We start from the raw sequence: 20,900 nt of genomic DNA, 5'->3' as shown, positions 1-20,900 counted from the left end.
GAAAAGCTGCTTTTAATCGAAATGGAGCAAACTTTGCCAAACCTGATTACACTAAATTTAGGCGTATTATTTCTTTTTCCTCGATTTTCAAATGGCAGACCTTAATTACCAGGATGGTTCCAGAGAGCGAAGCCGCACCCTGGGCTGCATCGGGCCGCAAAGTTCGTTTCGCGAACACGGTAATTCGCGATATTTCTTAATCGGGGGCGATCGATAAATCTAGGATTTGCCGGCAATTACTCTCGCCCGGGTTGGTGGACCTTCGTGCCCTCCGGAATGCATAACTTCCCAAGCCTTCGTTCTCACGCAACCGTTCGCTCACGCGAAAGGAAAAACCTCCCGAGATGGCCCTAACGATTCCCGCTCATGTAATATCTCCTAGCGAAATTTCAATTCTCGGCCGTGCTCTCACGAGCGTGAAAACCTCGGTAGAGCCTCGTTTCGTCGGTACTTTAGTACCGCTCCGGTTTGTTACAATTAATGGGCTCTTTTTTTTTTTCTTATATCTGTTCTCCAGCCTTAACTATTTTACCGGAAGATTTACGGGCCGACGAACGACCTAAGGATCGGTCGAGAGAAAAAGAGAGTTATTAGCCGTTAAAACGAAGGTAGAAATCAATTCCCTGACGGGCAAGAAAAGGCTAACTACGATCTTGACTTAACCTCACTTTTCTCGAGTTCGTGCCTTACCTCTGCGGCCTCTTTTTTTCATCACCGGGATTGCCTTTACGGCGATGGACCGAAAAGCGTTATTTACTTCTTCTTTACCCGGCCCCTAGTCGCATATTAAGGTGAAGTGAAACACGCCGAGAAATTTAATCGACGTCGGTAAAAAGATTCCTCTCAATATCTACGTTGTCGAAGTTCGAATTTATATCGTCAGCCGTGTCGAATTATATTGAGTATTGTACTAACTGGCATACTCCATCTGTCGTTTTCGTGCAATAATAGTAAAGAAATCAAAGTAAAACTCCAGAAATCCTCTGGATTCATGCTTTCTGAGGCCCTGATTGACTGCCTGTCCTGATCCTTCCGTTTCTCATGTCAGAGCTGTCAATAATTGTATATCCATCAAAATATGAGAACTCGACGCCATTTCAGTTCTGGTCTAAGCTATGTCAAACATTTCTTTTTTTGAAAATCCAACTCTTGAAAGTTTCAGGATAATTCTTAGGTGACCACGAGTTACGTATCAAAGTTTGAGACAGTTCGGTCCAACACTCTTAAAAAAAGTGTCTTATGCGAATCGTCTGATTTGAAGGGGGTTTCACTTCATCTTAACAGCAAGATTGTTGATCAGAAGGGTATTAACCCTTTCATTACAACAGGCCAGAAAACTACCACTGATTAATATAATTAAAAGATACTCTAAAGATATGGCAGAGCTTGTTACCGGCTAAAGTCGGCGTACACAAAGGTCGTCGCATGTGTGCCGACTATAGTCGGCGCTCGTAACGAAAGGGTTAAAGAGTAAAACAAAATAGCCGCATGAGCCCCTAACTTGGACCTTCGCATGCCATGAAGGTTTTCCCCATGCCAAAGAAAGAAAGAAATTCGGCCAACGAATTAATGACTTTTTAACGAGGGTCTCCCGTTTACCTATTAATTTATGCCTCGCTGTCGCGGGGGTGGTTCGGAAAACTTCCCTCTTTAAAGTTGGCTCGCCTGTTTGCAATACCGTTCCGTAATACACTTAGGAAGTCGCGATACCCGGTTAAGTAACTATAAATTTCAACGTAACGATAACGGATACTCGACCAGGAACGAGGCCGCGCATTAAAGTGTCATATCGAAATATTTTCCGTTTTTCCTTTTTTTCCTAAAGTCAAGGAGGACAATTGTGATATCGAGCCATGTTCAAAACTGTTCCTTACAGACATTATGCCTATCTTGGACGCGAGTTTCTCAAGGCGTATGGGGGGGGGGGATGCCAATTAGAAACGCTAATTTATTCCGCAATTTGCTTCGGTCATTCGCAAATGATAACGTTATCCAACTTTTTTCGAGCTACGTTGTTAACGCTGCAAATGCAATACTACATACATGACTCCCTTAAGTTAAAGGTACTTCTTGATTTGGAATGAACGCTGCAGACGACAATCAACATATTGTTCAAACAAGACAATATGCATAATGAAAGTATATTATGCATAGAAAGTTAGGACACGTGTCGTAGGAATTTCCCTGCCATATTTGGAATTAAATGATTCCGTTCTAGACTTCGAAATGACCCGGAAAAGAAAGGGATACTTTCGTGTGAACAATATAATTGCCATATTTTTATGCAGGTGACATGTGCACTGTCAGGACAAAACAACAAAAAATGAGCGATTTCACTCTAATTCCAAGTAACCGTCGAGTCAATATAAACATCGTGGACAACAATACCTTCGCAATGTCCAAACAATCCAGTACGAGGAAATTGATTTTTTACCACGCAATCGATATTGAACATTTAATGCATTAACTTCTTCGAAGAGTTCGAAGCTATCCAACGATTTAAGAAAAACGCGTTTGCTTGCAAGTAATACCTTTGCTATAATTGGTTGCCAGTGGCTGCTATTAAAATTATGGAAAATAGTCTTTATGCCCTCTTTTGCGCCTTGGACGCATGCACAAGAATGTGACGTACCGCGATATTTTCTTTAGCCGTGAAACAATGACATACTGCCGAAGCTCTACCAATGATCAGCTCGCAAGAAAGGCGAATATCCGAACATCCTTTAAAAAACAAACCAAACAATATAAACTGGTATCGACTGACCGAACATTATCAATTAATCCCTTGCGCTGCAATGACTAGACTCTAGACTCATTCAGCTGGAATGTTTCATAATTAAATCAAAGCACAAGGGGTTAAGACAGTCTTTGAGGACCTTTTTAATTAACATTTGCTTCGATGACGATAGTGGAAGGACAATGTTGCGCAACAGTTCGTCAACAGTGTTATCTTTTCAGACGCATACATTTTGCCACACATTAAGCGTACATTTATCCAAACGTTTCGCCAATTACTGTACAACTTCTTCGTAAATTTGCCGAGGGTTACACCAAGGGATATCCGTGCTGGGTATGGCATCCTTACCGATCGAACTTGCACATTGTACCATTTTTTATGAACAGTGCTCGTCCGTCCGCACCGGTCATTACGCATCCGGTACCTCGTAGCTTCCGGTCTAGGGATCAGCATTCCAAACGGGAGTAGCATCTCGCACGTGAAAATAGCCATGATCGGGAGCTTGGTGCGGCTCTTGAATCTTCTCTTCGAGCACGTACAAGGAGTACGTAACGAGTACGTCGAGTACTCTCGGACTTGCGTGCGAGGTGGGTCGAGCGTGACGTTGCGTAACGCGAACGAAACGTAACGATAGAGAAAGTACGACCGGGCGGTCTCTGCGAGTCCTTATCGAGATGTTGCGAGTACAGAACCCTGGATTTATCTGCCGAATCTGAAATCCACCGGATCGTCCAATCCGTCTTGGCGTATCCATCGCCGCCCACAAAGTTGCGCTCCTTTCGGCCCTCGGTTGCTCGTTCGGCGTCGAGGCGTAGCGGGATAAATTACTCCCGTAATTAGGGTCGGTGCTTACGAGGGAAACTAAACAGGGGTGAATGGTTTAGGAAACCGAGTACGATGACATCGGCGGATCCGATGTCTTCGGAAATGGGAAAGAATTGCCCAATTCGTCCAGCTTCCGGGCCTGGGACACCCGATACGAAGCTACCGCGGACCTCCGGCTCCACGAGGAGACCTCCGTTTTAGACCGGGTCGTTCCGGACAGCTTTTTGGTTCCCCGAGACGTGCCTTCCGCGGCCTCCGTAGAGTTTACGAGTTTCGACACCGTTCCGCGCCACCCACGCTCGATTTGTTATCGCGGTTTCCTTCTGGAAGTCGGGGAAAAGAGCAAGGCACGAAGCTGCGAATAAGGTTTCGACGGTATCTAGTATCGACCTAGTCTTGGACGAAACGCGATGTGCTGGATCTGTAAATCGACGTGGTCGTAATTGCCGTTATCGCGTGCAATGATCAACTTGGAGCCTCGATAATTGGATCAGAATAAGGGTAAAACAAAGATGAGAATTAAGCCTGGCCCACCGTAACGTTTTGTACGTTTTGCCTGAACATTGCACGCAAGACGTAGCACGTGAATCATGATTTAGGGACGATTATTTGGATCATCTTTCGATCCCAGAAATCGCGATCAACTCTAGCTTCTTGAATTCAAAACGTGTACCCAGACGGAACAAGTATACATGTTTTACGTATATAAGATTTCTAGCATAAACATATATATGTGTAATAGATGTATATAAAAGGAATGTGCTGGGGTGGGCAAAAATGTCCGCGACGTCTACAGATAGTGTACGTATTTTCGAACGTTCAACATACATATAATGTTTGTATGTCCTACATGGAACAAGCATTTCTTGCATGTGTAATACAATAGATACATGTGCACGTTAAATAGTGATATATACATTTACTAAACGTATTTAATTGATGAGAATGTGGATGCCCTAGTAACGTATATGTTACATATAATATACATCTAAAATCCAATAGAATACTTTAGACATTCCGTGAACGTATACTATACATATATATTTATAAACAACTTCTGATATACCGAAACATTCCATATATATAAAAATATTCTACATACGTACATTAGAGATTTTGTTCCGTGTGAGTAGTGTACTTTGAATTCTCCTTAAATGTCTAAAATTTGACGTGTTAATGGTGCCTTATTGTAGTATTTCGAGGTCTAAACATAAAAGAAGAAACTTTCTCGATGCCGTACTGGAACAGAGGGCCTTTTCATCACGAGGTTGCAACCGTGGCTCGTGTAATATTTTTTACGACCGAGATACACTTGCAATCACCGTTATCGTTGTCGTCGTCGCCTTACGGACGAACACTTACTTGATTATGAATGAGATGTGTGTTATAAAAGTTACCATTTTGCTGTACCGAGTACACCATGGTTCTCAAATTCATTCTCATTTTTCAAATTCTAAAAATATGAACGACAGGGAATGGAAATACGATTCATTAACCCTCTGCCCTCTTTTGTCGAGTATGACTCAACATCAGCAATGGCCATCTTAATAATTCGGAGTGCAAAGGGTTAATCTTGACTGGCTTACAATCTGTGGGTCCTATTAAGACGATCTAATCTGTACAAAAACCACGGATAAAAATGCACAAGCAGTGAAGAAACAATATATCGTCGTCAACATTGTAAAAGGAGATTCCAACTTTCAAAAAGACATCGTCTAGAATAATATAAAAAAGTAAAATGGGAAACTATTCTAGATCCCTATTGGTGACATTACGTCAGATAATTTTAGCCTTATCATTGGCAGAATATAGAACAGGCTAAGAAGCTAGAATCCCCTTAAATTCTCGACCTAAAATTCCTAAGAGGCGATATTCTACGTCTTCGGATAAAAGAGAGACCACAAGACTGCCATTTATCTTTTTATGATTTTCCGAGGTTCTTTTATCAAAGAATTACTACATACCATGTTTAATATTGTATACGACCGAGTTATTTGTTACGTTGTCACTGGCCTTCACCTTTTTCCCATCCGCTGAAGTTAAATTCTTAGCTGCACAGACTAGGTCACGAATCGTGGGAGTTTAAGAGACGGAATGGAGAACACGGCGTTCCCACATTTCCCTTCTGCTATATTCGAGGTGATATAAATTTTAGACAGCACGATGCATTCGCTATTTCGTTGCTTCTTTCGTTCGCTGATATTCTTACGATAATTGCTCTCGACGTTTAAGGTGAAGTGAAACCCTCCTCAAATCAGTCAATTCGAATAAGACACTTTTTTTTTAGTATTGAATTGAATCGTGTTTTACTTCACCTTAAGGTCATCCGTTACTTAGTTTGCCTCGATTACTTTGCTAGATGGTTGGGTTAATTCTCGAGACATAACGAGGCGCCACCAGGCAGCAAAATTAACGATTCTACCAGTTGATTAAACCGAAGGAAACGGCCAATGGTACCACAACGTAAATAACACTAGATAGCACTGAGATTATATACGGTACCTTCGGGTACTACAGAATCCAACCAGAGATCGTTTCGAACGGGTCTTCCTCTTCAACGAGACTTAACGCAGCCAACGGGCGTTCCTTTCGATAAGTGATAGGAAAAGTCGTATGTATTTTGGGACAAGGTTAAATCTATCTTCTTCTCCTCGTCCTGGAACCTCGGGTCTGAGCCTTTGCCAGGAATTGTGGAAGATCACAAAACGGGATGGAGGTCACTGATATTCGCGGATATTCCACATACATACAGAACAACTCCATTAGCTCCAACGAAATTTCGCTCAATATTCATTTTTAAATTTTACTGCCGAGTTTATATTATCGGGGTCAGTACTAAACTGCATTGATAAGAACCGGTGTAAAACTCGAAACGGTAGGTTAAAAGGGAAAGAAACGATGATCATATTTAACCGTCCATCGTTTTGTCAGAAGCCAACCGTGATCCCTTAGTATACACACATTTCGGTTATATGAACTTTTTTCTATCACAATTTCAGGATAAATTGAGGTCAATCGCGTTGACACTATACGCAATACCATTTGGTGTTTCCTTAAAATTTTAGCTTTACACACACACACACTACGAGACGCAAGCAAAATCCCGTTCAAAGGGTTTCTTCGTCTTCAACAAGATTTGTCTCAGCAAGTCACTTTCGGTCGACGAAAGTCACATCAATAAAGAGTTGGCCACTCTTTGGAGCAAGGTCAAGTCATTCAAAGGTAATGGTATGACTCATCGAGTGGCAACTTTCTCGGCTTTGGTAGCGCACGAGCGCAAAAATAGAACCGTGAGTAAGATCGGAAAATAGTGAGTAAGAAATCTTGAGCCCACGCTGCACAAGAATCTGAATATTAATGAAATCTGTTCAACAAACTCGCAGGTGAAATCAGGAATCACTTGAACTCCAAGGCATAATTCGCGCCTCATTCTTTAATCCTAAATTAATTAAATTTAGCTGACTGAAACCATCGCCTTGCAACCCAATAGCATAAAAAAAGAAGAGGAGTATTTTTGACATTATCCCCTTGCTGTGTTTTTGGAACACTCTCTGTAGAATACTTGGAAATTTCCCGATTCTCGGCACCGAGGTGCTAAAATTCAAGAATCAAGAATACAAATTTTGAAAGTGTTAGGATAATTCCTAAATGCTGGAGAGTCGTGTATCAAAGTTTCAGAGAGTTTTATCCAAAGCCCTTAAAACAAGTGACTTATTCGAATCGATTGAATTGAGAGGGGTTTCATTTCACCTTAACACATCCGTCCCACGCGTAGTTTGACAAACTTTCAGTTAACGTTTCGTAAATTGTATTATATATATATAAATTTGAAATATGTATCGTACGCGATACACTTTCTGATGTGTCGAAAGAGAAGCGAGGGCCGGAACATACCCTCTCCATCCGACTTTTCCGACACGTCGTCGGACAATGTATCATCGGATGTGCTCGACTTCGGCCACGCTCTAATTCTCGCGTTTCGCTTCCGCCATAAGTGAAAAATGCCGAAACGTCAGCCAGACAGAGCGAGTCGGAAGTCCCGAAGGAAGCCCCGGATGGCGACGTCGACTTATGGACTTTCCGAGACAAACCGACTACTAGATGGCACAATCGACTACACGGACGGCCCCCTCCCAGGCAGCCCATGAAGTGGAATATACGTAAATTAATCGTCTAAATTATGTCCAGTATAGCAAATGTATATGGTCTATCATCCACCTAAAAAAATATCCAAAGGATATATATTAATATCTATGTCTATTGTATTGTAGATGAAAATTACATATCCAGTATTGATCTACAAATATCTACTTGTTTCTTGACGCATACAAACTATATAATAGCTCTAGTAGACATCTACCAAAGGTTAATCAACATCGTTGAAAATACGTTTAGAAAAACAAAAAGACACCTCATGTAACCTAACATCTTTCATACATGCTTAATGTTTATATCTAAATTCCAACTTGATAAAACTTGATAAAACTGTTAATTTCGCCCACACTCGGATTGTCTATTTACTTCCTCTTTGGCTGGTAACCATACATCATGATTTTTTACCACTGTGTAAATTATGATGTATACGAATATTACCAGGCACCGTATGAAGTATAATACACGTATAGTGGACGTACAAATTAGGACCTAAGTATAGAAAACTTACATTATCTATGGTATGGATAATAAAAATATCCCGCGAATATATATGTAGATCTTTTTCATGTCTACATTTCTAACCAGCCGACGAGCAATTTCGAGTTACGAGAACAGCAAAGTCGAAGCTCGGATTCGCGAACGCCGCGAAAACACCGGAAACGACAAAGTCGAACGACGCGTCAAATTTAACGTTCCGAGTGACTTCTGGTATCGACGTTCACGATGGTGCTGACTACTATGATACCCACCTTCGACAGGGCGGAAAACGACGAAGCGCGACTTCGAGAATGGCAGAGGAAATCATCGATACGCGAGAACGGAAGGATGTAATAGCGTGCGACGTCCTACGAAGATCGTTATTGTTTCCTTGCTTCTGGAAGAAGATATCGAGCTGATCGTTTCTTTGAAATTCCGAACTATATAACGTTGAAGGACAAGGCGTCAAATTGTAGGTTTGACTTAGTCCCATTGCGGTTCTCGACTTGAAAGTGACCGAATGGTCCCATGCACTACGTAGACGTGTCCAGCACACATCCTTAGTGTACCGGCTGTGTGCGAGGAACACAACCGTCTCGGAAATCCGTCGTCTGTGAAGCAGTCCCCGACGATGTTGGTCAGGAAACCTCGACAAGCCGTTTCGAGTCGAGAGAATGGCGAAGTGGCTTGTTTCGGATTCTCGAAGGTAGCGGAAACCCCAGAAACGGGAAAGTCGAACGAGGCGTCAAATTTAACCGAGGAAACAACTTCGAGTACCGACGTTTGCTACCGTGTCCTTTCGTATGCTTTGTTAGCTCAGAAATTGAGTCTTTCGGTACGCAACGACAAGAGGTACTTGAAGACAAACGATATCTCTGAAGTGTGTCGTTGGTTGCAACGACGCTTTTCATTATTTTCTTCGCAATTCTCCCGAGTAAGTTAAACAAAAACCTGATTATAGCGACATGGCAGGACATTGTAAGCCCATTAGTTTTCCTTCGTTTTGGAATGATGGCAACAATGGATCAATAGGGAACATCCCGGAACGTAAACCGACCAGGAAATCCATTTTCCGCAAACCATTCTGCGTTGCGCAAAGAACGTCGACAGCGAGCGTTTAACGGCATTCACTACCAAAGTGGGGACGATGACTTCAACCGCTAGATGGCATTAACATCGAATTCGGTGGGAGATAACCAAAACGTACTTTCTCGCTCGGATAAGTAAGACGTGATGCACCATGGGCGGTGTTTAGCGACGGTCGAAAAATATGTCGTGCCTTACACGTATAGGACTCATGCAACGGCTAAATGACTCTGACTTGACGTCGAAGCGTGTGTGTCACCTGGACGCCCGACCCTCCAGTTGGACGTTCCACCTAAATTTGGCAGCGGTTGTCAAGAAAAGCTCATATTCCTCGCGAAGAACCCGAAAATCATGAAAAAGGTGCTCCACGGGGACAACGATTTTGAGCGTATTTCTCTGCCGATCGAGCTCAACGAGTGCTCGGTTTAAGGATAAAACGTTGACGTGGGTTCATATGGGAGCGACTTTCGGTAACGCGCAAGTCCTTCCTAGTTAAAAGAGCATTCAAATTATGTCGTAGCACTTTTTTATATGAAAATGACCACTTATCGAAAATCTCTCCCATATAAACGCAGGTTAACATTTTATTTTTATTATGAGTACTCGTTGAGTTCGATCGGTTTAGAAATACGCTCAAAATCGTTGTCCCCGTGAGGCTCTGCAAAATCGATGGAGTGATGGACGCCCTTAAAATCGCAAGGACGGCAAAGTGTCGCCACGATTTGGCTCCGATTCGCAAACGTCGCGGAAACACCAGAAACGGGGAGTCGAACGCGACGCGTCCAACTTAAAGGACCAAGTAACTTCAAGTATCGACATTTACGATCACGCCGATGCTCCGGACATTTTGCCAGCGTCGTGGGCAGGAACTCGTCCGACTTCGAGCGACGAGTTCCTTCGAATCCTCGGGGACGTCTGCGAAATTCATCGACACGCGATAATGAGAGGGAGAGCCACGAGGGAGAGCGACGTCTGCAGCCCAATGACAGTTTCGATTCAGTTTCCGCTGTCTTGGCGAAAATGTCGCGCGATGGCTTCGCCATTTTACAGGAACTCTCCGAAAACAACATAAAAAGACGAAATATCGGTAAGGCTGTTCTTTAGAAATGACAAAGTACCTGAGAATCAAACGATGACATTAAGGCGGTATATACTGTGACGTGGTGGATTTTGAGCCACCGTCACGTTAATTTCTGAGGGCCATTTAGCCCTTTTTCGGGATTTAGGGGCACGTTCTGGCAATTGCAAAAAAAATTCTAACCATTCTCGGTACGAACGTAAATTACTTAGCGAGCTCATTGACATCCTCATGACTATTAACCATCGTAAAGTTTACGTACCTGAAGAGCATTCGTAATGCACTAATTCAAATGGTTTACTCGAATTTATATTACCAGTTTAACAGTAAAATTAAGATAGAGGACCTCATTCGAGCGGAATTTCTGAGCAAATCTGAATTATGGGTAAACAGAACGGTAGGGCGTTGGTCGGATCTACCAGAACGCGATAATTGGAGAGGACCGGCATCGACAACTTGTTAACGTCTATGGACTAATTTGTATTGTTTTCTGAAATTCCAGGCCTGTCGTCCCGCCGACGAAGAGGATTCACCCTTATCGAGTTCTCTGCGATGATCGCTTACAATAAGGTCTCCTACTCTTGTCCCACGTGTATGGAACGAAACTCGACGAAAATGGTTCAACCTCCATTCGTCTATAACCTCGATTCGCGTAGGAATCGTCACTCGAAGATCCCATTAAAGTAAAACCGTAAAAGGAATCTCGTAATTTCTCCGAAACAAATCGATTCGCCCTTGCCTCGGCGAAGAGATTCGAGAGCTCTCGGAGGAGAGGAGCAAAGTAGATCAAGAAGGACACGCAGCTAAACTTCCGTCCCCCCGGGAGGATCTGAAATTCCCATCGGGCCGGAACGAATGCAATTTACATAAAAACTTCCCTATCGGCGAGCTCTTGGACCGGCATCCATTATCCCCGGGTGGAAGGTACCCCGGCAGGGGCATCAGAGGTGCGTCTATCCCGGGGGATCCTTCGCGAGAGCCGGAGGTAAACAGAGGTATTACCGGGGAGTGCTCTCAATTAAAGTTTCGCAGCCAATAGCGAAACTCGCGTACACCCCCATCAGGACGGTAACCCCACTCGCGTGTACACCTGGTTTGCCGAAGCGCCGATCGCGAGAGCCCCGCGCCTCCCTTTTCAACTCGAGGAGTTTCCTTCTAGCACCGGAGTTTCCGCCAAGTGTTTCCTTCCATCCGGCAGACAAGAAAGTTGCCAACTTACAAAACGCTCCTCTAATCGAGTAGCCGGTCTAACGAAGTGATCGCCGCTTTTTGACTCCTCGACTCGTTAGCCCAGAACGTGAGCGCCGCTCCGGCTCGTTAAGAGATCTCCAAAAATTACGTTACCATTGTTTATGTCGTTTATTTACTTAATAACGGAAATGCTACACGAGCTTGTTATATTACACATAATAATGACCTAACTTTACGTCATTATCTTTTTTCTGTTATGCATATATAAATATATAGGTATTTCTAAAACTTATATGTCCTAGTTTTTATTTCCAATATTAATTCTTTCGCATTGACAAACTTTACGCAATTTTCATTCGCGTAAAATGAATCTACGGACACTGGGCGTAAACTGAAGGACGCTTGTACCCACGTTAGCCATTAAAAACTATTTTTCTCAATTTTTATAATTTCAAAGAGAACTTGAACACTGTTTTTGCTAACTCTGCTAAGATTAAAAATACGATTTTTCGAACAAATTGATTATGCTATCATTAATTCTCCCTCCTCCCCGAGAGGGATAGATGCCCAAATCGACACCTTTCATATTTTTGCTCTATTATAACAACTATTGATCCTAGACAAATAATTATAGAATATAATGAAGATAAAATACTCCGGTATGATGTAAACATGAAATTTTTTTAAAACGAAAACAGATAACGACTTCAGAAGTATACGTTAAAAACGTAGGCGTCTATCCCGTACTTAACCCTAACGTATTATAAAAATATATGGCAAACGTGCCCACACGTTAGATGAATGTTCGTTAGCCGATCGGATTATTCCCATTATGCTCAAATACCAGAATAATCGAGTCGATCGCATCGCAAAGCGATTCCGCTAATGATTTGCATAGGTGCCCGTGAAGTCGAGCAAACACCGCGGTGAGCAGTGATGTCCTCGACGCGTTCTCGATTAAAGTTTCGACGCCACAGGAGCTCGAGCTTATTAATTAAGACGCTAACCCCGCTTACGTATACATACGGCAAGTTCGATACGAAGTCGGATCGTAGTCAGGGAGAGATGGCCCCGAGAGAACGCGTTCAGAAGGAGAGTTTCGCAGCTCCACGAGTGGCAGAGCCTGCACTGATTGGAAGTAGTCTCCGATCGACTAATAACTAATAGAGTTGTCGAGGGTGTTCGCAGTTAACAAGTCGGAGAAGGAGTCGACCTTTGGCGGCACCCCGTCGCGTTAACGAATATAATCCCCCTTCCCGAAAAGTCTTCCCGTATATCAAGATGATCGTGATATACTGGATGGGGCATCCAAAATGATTGCCTCGATTGCCTATCTCGTCACGAGTATTGACGTAAAAAAAGAATGAAAAGGCATAAAAATTGCATGATTTCGGAGAAGACTCGCAAAAGAGTTGTTATATTTTTCACAATATACATATCGTATTTTTGTGAAAGACCTGAACTCTTTTTGTTATTAGTTATGTGGCTTTGGTCGCTTCAAAACCTCACGCCATTTTGTAGGATATCAGCTATCCAGCTAGTATCCATATCAGTGGTAGAGGCCCTCACCTTGTTCGACAGTTCATGTCATCGATAATCGATTTTTATTTCTATTCAATAGTTTCAGGTATTTAGGTTGAAGCATTACGAAAAATGTTATTGGCCATGTTTAATGTATCTTAACGTTCAGTAAATATTTTTAACCGAATTTACGCGTTATTCTTCCGGGTTAGATTGCGTTTGAAAAGGGCCAAGTGATATTATTACCTAAATGTCTTCATACTATTGTGTGAAATAACTTTTAAAAAACGAATAGAATTAACTGACAATCGCTCTATTGAGAGAGTCACCGTTAAGTTTCACATATGTATGGAAAGGGGCACAGAGGAGTAAATAAGAGATCTATTATAATTGGCAGAAATAATCGGAGAAACTGGGCAAGAGAAACTAGCTGATCGAAACCTCGCTTCCGTGAACTTTCGCATTAGGTTTCGCAAAAGTTACCACCTGTGATATCCAGGATCTTACGAGACCAAGCGGTACTTATATCGTTTCTTTGTCCCACCGAACGATCAATGTGCACGCGAAACTAAATTCTTAAATGTAGAAAAACGATACCTTGCAAAACAATATCTGATCCGTGCAATCGGGACTACTCGAGTATTTACGATTTGTGGTAAAACAAGTAAATAAGTTGATAATAAGTAGAGTTGCATTTTTATTTCGAAAAGACTAACGACGAGATAAAAAGTGATAATCGTCGTCGTTTGACCTCGAGGCCCTGACGAGGGTGAAAAAGTTTTCGAGATCGATGCCAGCGAACAGCGCCTCCACCGTCGACGAAACTAACCTAAAAGACTCCGCTCGGAACCTCTCTCGCTCCAAATCTCCGAAAGGGTTTTGTTTCGTTTCACGATCTCGAGGGCGATTGCCGTGACCGAAGAAACGCCTCGTCATACAAAGGACCGGATTTGAGCAAGGGTAACCTAAGTGAGTCAGGATCCCTGGAGATGCCGACTACAAGGGGACTCGAGTCAAGGCCGCCATCTGACCCGTGAGACTCGCCAAGATATGCACACACGTCTCACGGCACGTTCCATCTCCGTTTCGCGAGCGAGAGCTTCTTCAATTTCACTCCGCCGACCTCTCGCCATCGAGATCGTCCTTGGAATCCAAGAAAACGAAGTAAACCCCCGAATAAACGGCGCGCAAACGTAAACACCCTCGAGCACTCCGGAGAGCCCCGCGACGATTTCTATTTCAATTTGCAGAAATCTTTTACGACTAGTTTTCCCTGGATGGTTTTTGCCCTTGCGATATCAGGGAGGTGCATTCATTTTACACTTTCTTCTTTATTTCCGTTCATCATGGAAATGGAATGTTAAGGTGATATGAAAGTGTCATATATAGGTACATACCAAAAAGTCAAAATGTTTATAAAACTTTTCTCCAACTTAACGTAAATCGCTCCCATATAAACACAGGTCAACATTTCATCTTGAATATGAGTACTCGTTGAGAGCTCAATCGGTTTAGAAATACGTTCAAAATCGTTGTCCCCGTGAGGCTCTGCAAAATCGCTGGAGTGGTGAGCGCCCTTAATGAATACCCCCAGCAAAGGTCAACTCGAAATGAACGAGGATTCAAAATTAATAACCTTTCCGGGTCGAGCTAGAACTCTTGGGCCATTTTCAAAACGTATTTCCAAGTCCTTACGAACAAGTGATAGGTGCGATACGGCATACGGAAGCATCTTTACAATGACTCGTTCAGAATTCCCAAAACGAATTATCGATGACTGGAATATATTCGAGATCCCCACTTGGATACAGTCTCGTTATCCCGAAAGTCCCTCCTAAATGAGCGAACAAAGAGAATCATTTAAGCGGAGCTCTCTCCTTGATACAATACCGTTCGACACAATGCGGAGTACATTTACGTCGAGCAGTTTCATTTTGAACAAATGCTTTAGAATCAACGACTTTCCTTTTCTTTCGGCACGATTTCTTTTTGGCCGAATGTCAAGAGGGTCTCGAATCCTTGAGAGTATTTTCCACAATTCGACTCTCTAGACTTCGCTTGCGACGGGAATTTATTCCCTTTTTCTTACAAAACTCCCTAGAAACATTTCGCAAAGACTTTTCTCCGTGCCTTCATATTTTCATCCTTTACATCAAGCGTGACTTAATCTTTCTACAAATCATCTTAATTGATGTGAAACTCCGATAACACGTATAATAATGCAACTTCGACATAAGGGACACAAAAGTCGATAAATCCCTAGTAACATAGAACAATTCCTAAATATTTGTTTGTAATCTTTACTAAATATCTCAAGCGACAGATTTTTTTAAGATTTCTTGTAGATTTCTTAAAAGATTTGTTGAAAATCTCAATGACATTTAGTTTCAATAATTTATAAACACATATNTGATCGATCGAGAGAAATATTTGTTGAAAATCTCAATGACATATTTAGTTTCAATAATTTATAAACACATATAGAAATTATATTTTTTAATTTATGAACATGTAATAAAAATACATTTTTTACTTCACGACTATTATCGGACACATCATTTTGTATCAAAAAACACGAGTAAATTCGGTAATATTTTTGTTCCGCTATTTCATTATAGGAGCAAAACGTGTGATTTTGATTTTAAATATATTTAAAACGTTGTATAATATATTTTAAACAGTGTCTCTCCCTTTCAAAGGAACCCCTGAAAGATCCGTGGAGGTCCGAAGGAATTCTCGTTGTTACCGATACGGATAAACATCCCCCTACAGGTTTCAAAGATCATTCATCGATCATATCCATCGAAGACGACCAACCTGAGTGATTACATTGAATATTAACAATCGCAGATTCTAGTGCACCCACGCTACAAAATTGTTGAAAAATCGCCCTTCCGGATTTCAACCAGACAAGAACATTTCCATATTCTGTAATCAATCAAGCCACCCATAGACCGGGATTTAATCGGTGAGCCTCCCGCGGTTGTTAACATTTAAATAACAATCCGTTCTTCCCTCTTCATAGAGTGTCACATTATTATGTGACACTAAAAGAGCTATCCAACTAGTCATGAATACTCGACGAAAGCCATTCTTTACCTTAACTGTGCCACTTTGTCACCGGCTCGTGGTCCATCTTTGTTAACCGATAGGGCCTCCCTTCCTGCAACAGGGAAAACACGATTTTAACAGTGTAAGTTATCGGACAATCGTTAACGCAGTTGTCGGGGAAAATTTTCTCGGTAATAACAATTAACGCTAGAGGGGTGGATCGGGCAGCTGTTACAGGGGTAACGTCAGCTTGTCACGAGCAAGGGTCCGAGGTAAAGCGGTTTGAATGAGAGAAAGAGAGGGAAGGAAGGGAGAGATAGAGCTGGAATGACAAAAGGTAAGTACGGTTCTACGAGGGTTCTATTCGGTAGGATCGACGTTTCTATTCGTGGAGTAGGCGCTAATGTCTATAACACCTCTGGGGTGAATTCGACATAGACGAAACTTAATAGAATCTGGGCCGTCAGTAAACCAACGGCGCGGCGTTGACTTGTCGTAAATCCTGGGCAAGAAAGAAGAAGTCAAAATCTCCTCCAGCATGTGTTGTCACTTTTGGTAATGAAAAACGGTAATTCGACGGTCCCTTAAAATGAAACGTTTAATCGTAACATTGGGGAAAATCGCTGTAAATGACTGGAGATTATCAAAAGGTGGTACCGGATTAGATGACAAACCCGTAATTTGTTAAAAACATGAAAAGCGGGAAATTTGGAAATGACGGTGTTCGCGTTGAGTTTAGAAAAACTGACGTTTCGTTGGAAAATGTGATTTTAACCGGCATCATGTTATGCTCGGTTTTTAATGCGCTCGATAACATTAGGGGTTTATGTAAACCTTAACGAAACATAATATTCCAACATTTAAAGATAAATTGAAAACTTTTTAAATAATTGCCTTTATCGATATTTTATAGATTTTGTATCAGCTATCTAGTGTGACTCTTCTTTCCTCCGGAATTAGAAGTATATCAATAATTTTAGAAACAGAACATTATTGCTATAAAAATCCAAGATAAAAAGTATTTCACTATCATTTTACATTCTACAAACAGTCGAATATCACAAATTAGATGAATTCCCGTATAACAAGTAAACCAAACTAATTAGCAATCTTTATACTTTCTGGTAAAAATTGACAGAAAAATGAAACCTACATATGGACATTTTTCAAGTAAAATAAGTGAAACTCTATGTATTGAAGTCCACGAATGCGATTACGAGTTCTATCCAGAGATTTGTTCTAAATACCGCAGCTCTCGTATCTTGTTTTTACTTTCATTCTACGATTTAGTTTACGATTCTCAGGAGCGATATTCTCGATTAACGTTTTCACTTTCGTTTCGGCACAACGTTACTGGAACAAAGTAGTCTTTCGCTCTTATCCGATTTCGTTCCGTTTCGTAACGTTCGTCTTTGAAACGACGGTATCTGCGCCCATTGTCGGTGAAATCGAGCATGCCTTTTTGTTATCGAATTAAAAGCCAGTTAACAGTACCCCTTTCTTTAGTTGTCCGCATCACTCGTGTAACAATGTTCAAAACGATGAAACGAAACGGCATCATTAACTTCTAATCGCAGCACGGCTTATCAAATTAATGGTATCCGCTCGATCTTCCCAATTTTCTTTTTAATAAGTTTCTAGTGGAAGACAATACCAATAAGCAAATGCAAGACCAAGATCATGATTGCCTTGGTCTTGGTCTTGCATACTCAAGTCTTCGTTTTGGTTTTGTAATTATGATCAGATCATGAACTTGTTCTTCTTGCAAAAACCAAGGATGCAAAACCATGACCGATTTCGCTTATCACTAAAAGGCAAAGTAAAATAAAATTGATGCGTGGCTGTCACGTGCGTTTCAAGTGAAACTTATGTCGGTGAGTGCGTAGGAAAGAAAATAGTACTGTGATTCAATGGACAGTGGATTAAGATTATAGTAATTACAAAGACTTATTTAAATTACATTACAATTTATTTTCAAGTTTTTTAAATCGGTAGTCTATTATACCAAGCCAATCATTTGTTAGATTTAACATACGTAATATAATACACATTTACGGTATCACGAAACATTCTATTAGTAGTATAATACAAATATAGTGCAAATTCTCCTTTTGCATTATATTTCTATGCAAAACAAGAAGTCGAATCACCTAGGTAAATTCAAAACCTTCAGCAATTCCATTGTAGAGAAAAATTAAAAAAAAGTCAGAAGCAAAGCAAAATAGAGAGCAAATGCCGAAAAGTCACTTAAATTCGAATTCCACGACACAATGTACAAGGTACCAGGGTCCTTTGTCATCGGAGTCGAGAACGGCTCCGGTCGTTCGCGTGACGGTAAAGTACTCGGACATTCCCACGATGGATATTGCAGAGCACATTCAGACAGCAAAGCTCTCTATCCCGATGACTTTCACGGGGACCCTCTTCCTCGTACTCGTAAACTAGTTCATACAAGGCTGAACGGGAAGAATAAGGGATTGTGCGCAAGCAGGACTGGCTTAAACCTTTTAATGCCCTGCTCAAATTTATAGGCGGTACAAAAACACCCCGGTCGTTTAGATACCATTGTTGCGGAATAGAAACTTCCCCGTAGCTATGAACGCATTTAAAGTTAGGTGAACATCACTTACTCCATTTTTGACATACTGCATACCGATTGTTACATGCGTTGTACGCATAGATTTGGGATAAAACGAATATCAATTGAGAAGAAATTTATCTACGTGATGTCGGTGTTTCAAGTAGACGGGCGGTTTTCATGCACTTCGTTCAATGAGTTGAAAACCAGCTTTAAATGACTTTGGCCAGGTTTTATTTTCGAGAATCTCATGGGAATAGCGAAGGTCTATGGTGTTACCATAACCGAAATGAGTACAGCCGCGTGGATTAAAACGAGATTAGCGGAAATTAAAAGATAAGAATAAGAAGGGTTTGCGAAGTTTTGTATACGTATAAACAGATAACGTAAATTCAGGGGGGGGGGGGGCACCAATAACCCAAGGCCCGATGCTAGGGAGTAATGCAGGAAAGAGCGCGCAAGAGTGCGTGGGAGGGCATCGCGGCGTGACGCGATGCGTTGCGACGCCGTAAAGGGGCGACTAAAAATATGCTTCAAGGCCCGTGGAATATATTTCTCCTCTCGTCGGAAGACTCATCGCGACTCGTCGTCGTAACTGTGGCAACGGGCCGACGACAGACGGATCACTCGTATATCGCAGTCGTTTCCGTCAGGGTGGATTAACGCATCGGGGGATGTGGGACAGGGAGACGTGGATGAAAAGAAGAAAAAAAAAACACACAAAGACATCCCCGAGCAAGGAGGAAGCTCCGTGAAAATATAAGTACGGATTCCACTCCCCGGCAGCTAGGAAACCTGGTCGTGCTCGATGTCGGAAAACGCGTCCCGAGTGGAGGTGTTACAATTACTTATATACTGTGTAACTAAATTAGTAGCGGCATTACGTTTGGAGTACTTGAAGGGTGGTTATGGGTGAATTCGTTGTGTCAAAGGAAGACGCGTAACGTGTGCTTTTTGGACCGTCAAGTGGTCAAACTGATTTCGACAAGACTTTGGTAATGCGAGTAATAGATTTCCAAAGACATTAAGATACTTCTTGCAGTCCGACGACAAGGTGTTGCCTTTCCGCTGGCGATAAACGACACGCGTGCCGCATTGATCTAACGTATGAATAAAAGGGTTAATACAATTAAATAATGGGTTTTTATTCTGACGTATGGGGTATATTAAAGAATGTGCGGGGGCATATGAATGAGGCGGTGCTTTAAACTGGGAAACGAATTTACATCGCAAACGTGACCTGCCTCGACGTCCCCGTTACGAGCAAGCTTCAATACAATCCGTTACTTTTACATCTAAAGAGTGTACGTTTTTTCTGAAAGCAATTTTGCCTGTTGGCACCCGAATGCACCCGAACATCGACAGAGAGCGACTGGAGTCATTGTGAGAGCAATCAAACTAAAATATGCATTTCGGGTGTGACGCGTAAGATAAAGTGGATACCGCGCCGTCCGAGACTAATATTTCGAGATGACAAATCGTGCGGACATGGTATACTCACAAGGAAGGTATCCCAGGTCGATCTCTCCGATTTGATTTCTTCTATAATATGTTATAGTAGACTAAAAACTAAGCGACGCGTATTTTTCTTTTTATTTAATTAAAATTAACACGTCATTATGGAGGTTCTAACGAAGAACGCGCTGCCCGTAAAATGTCATTCTTCGAAAAAATTAATATCTTTTTCGGTTTTTGCCCGAGATAAGTGCTAAGTTTTATTATTATTTTTTTTTTTTGAAAAAAGAACTTTCATGAGCAGCCCGTTATTCCTTAGGACCTCCGTAATCACGTGTTAAGGTTTCAGATAATTCGGTGCATCCAGTTTGTGGAAAAGTTTTATAAATATTTTGACTCTGTTACGTATGTATATAACACTTTCATATCACCTTAAGGTACTGGAAACATCACCGTAATTCCGTATCGCGTCGCTCCTTAATCACGGGAATCGGTTTCTCGGATCGAATATCTGGTTACTTGAGAGATTTCCGCAAACCACCGGTTCCAGCGGCGAAGCCACAGGTAACGTCGAGCCGACCGAGAGGGAAGGTCGAAAGCAAAAGCAGGTGTCGCGCGGGGGCGCGACCTTGTCAACTCGGCCCTGGCGGGGGTCGGGGCGGTTCCGGCAGCGCTTCCGGAGACGCGAAGGCGGGCCTCGAAAGCCAAAGGGAAGCGCCAGGAGGAGGCGAATTACTTAGAGGTCC

The 20,900-nt window shown here is 42.0% G+C and overlaps 1 protein-coding gene across 1 annotated transcript in view; it reads right to left on the bottom strand.

The window, feature by feature from the left end:
- LOC105699912 overlaps window positions 1–20,900 on the bottom strand; it is a gene marked incomplete at its 3' end in the record, with an annotated part of 145,509 nt that overhangs the window by 118,593 nt on the left and 6,016 nt on the right. Inside the window, 1 exon segment of the mRNA XM_012425335.2 lies at window positions 16,170–16,233.

This window comes from Orussus abietinus, unplaced genomic scaffold, assembly GCF_000612105.2.
Source record: "Orussus abietinus isolate OABI.00-Male unplaced genomic scaffold, Oabi_2.0 scaffold71, whole genome shotgun sequence".
Classification (NCBI taxonomy): domain Eukaryota; kingdom Metazoa; phylum Arthropoda; class Insecta; order Hymenoptera; family Orussidae; genus Orussus; species Orussus abietinus.
The sequence above is the reverse complement of the archived record's forward strand: the minus strand, read 5'-3'. Positions and strand labels throughout refer to the sequence as shown.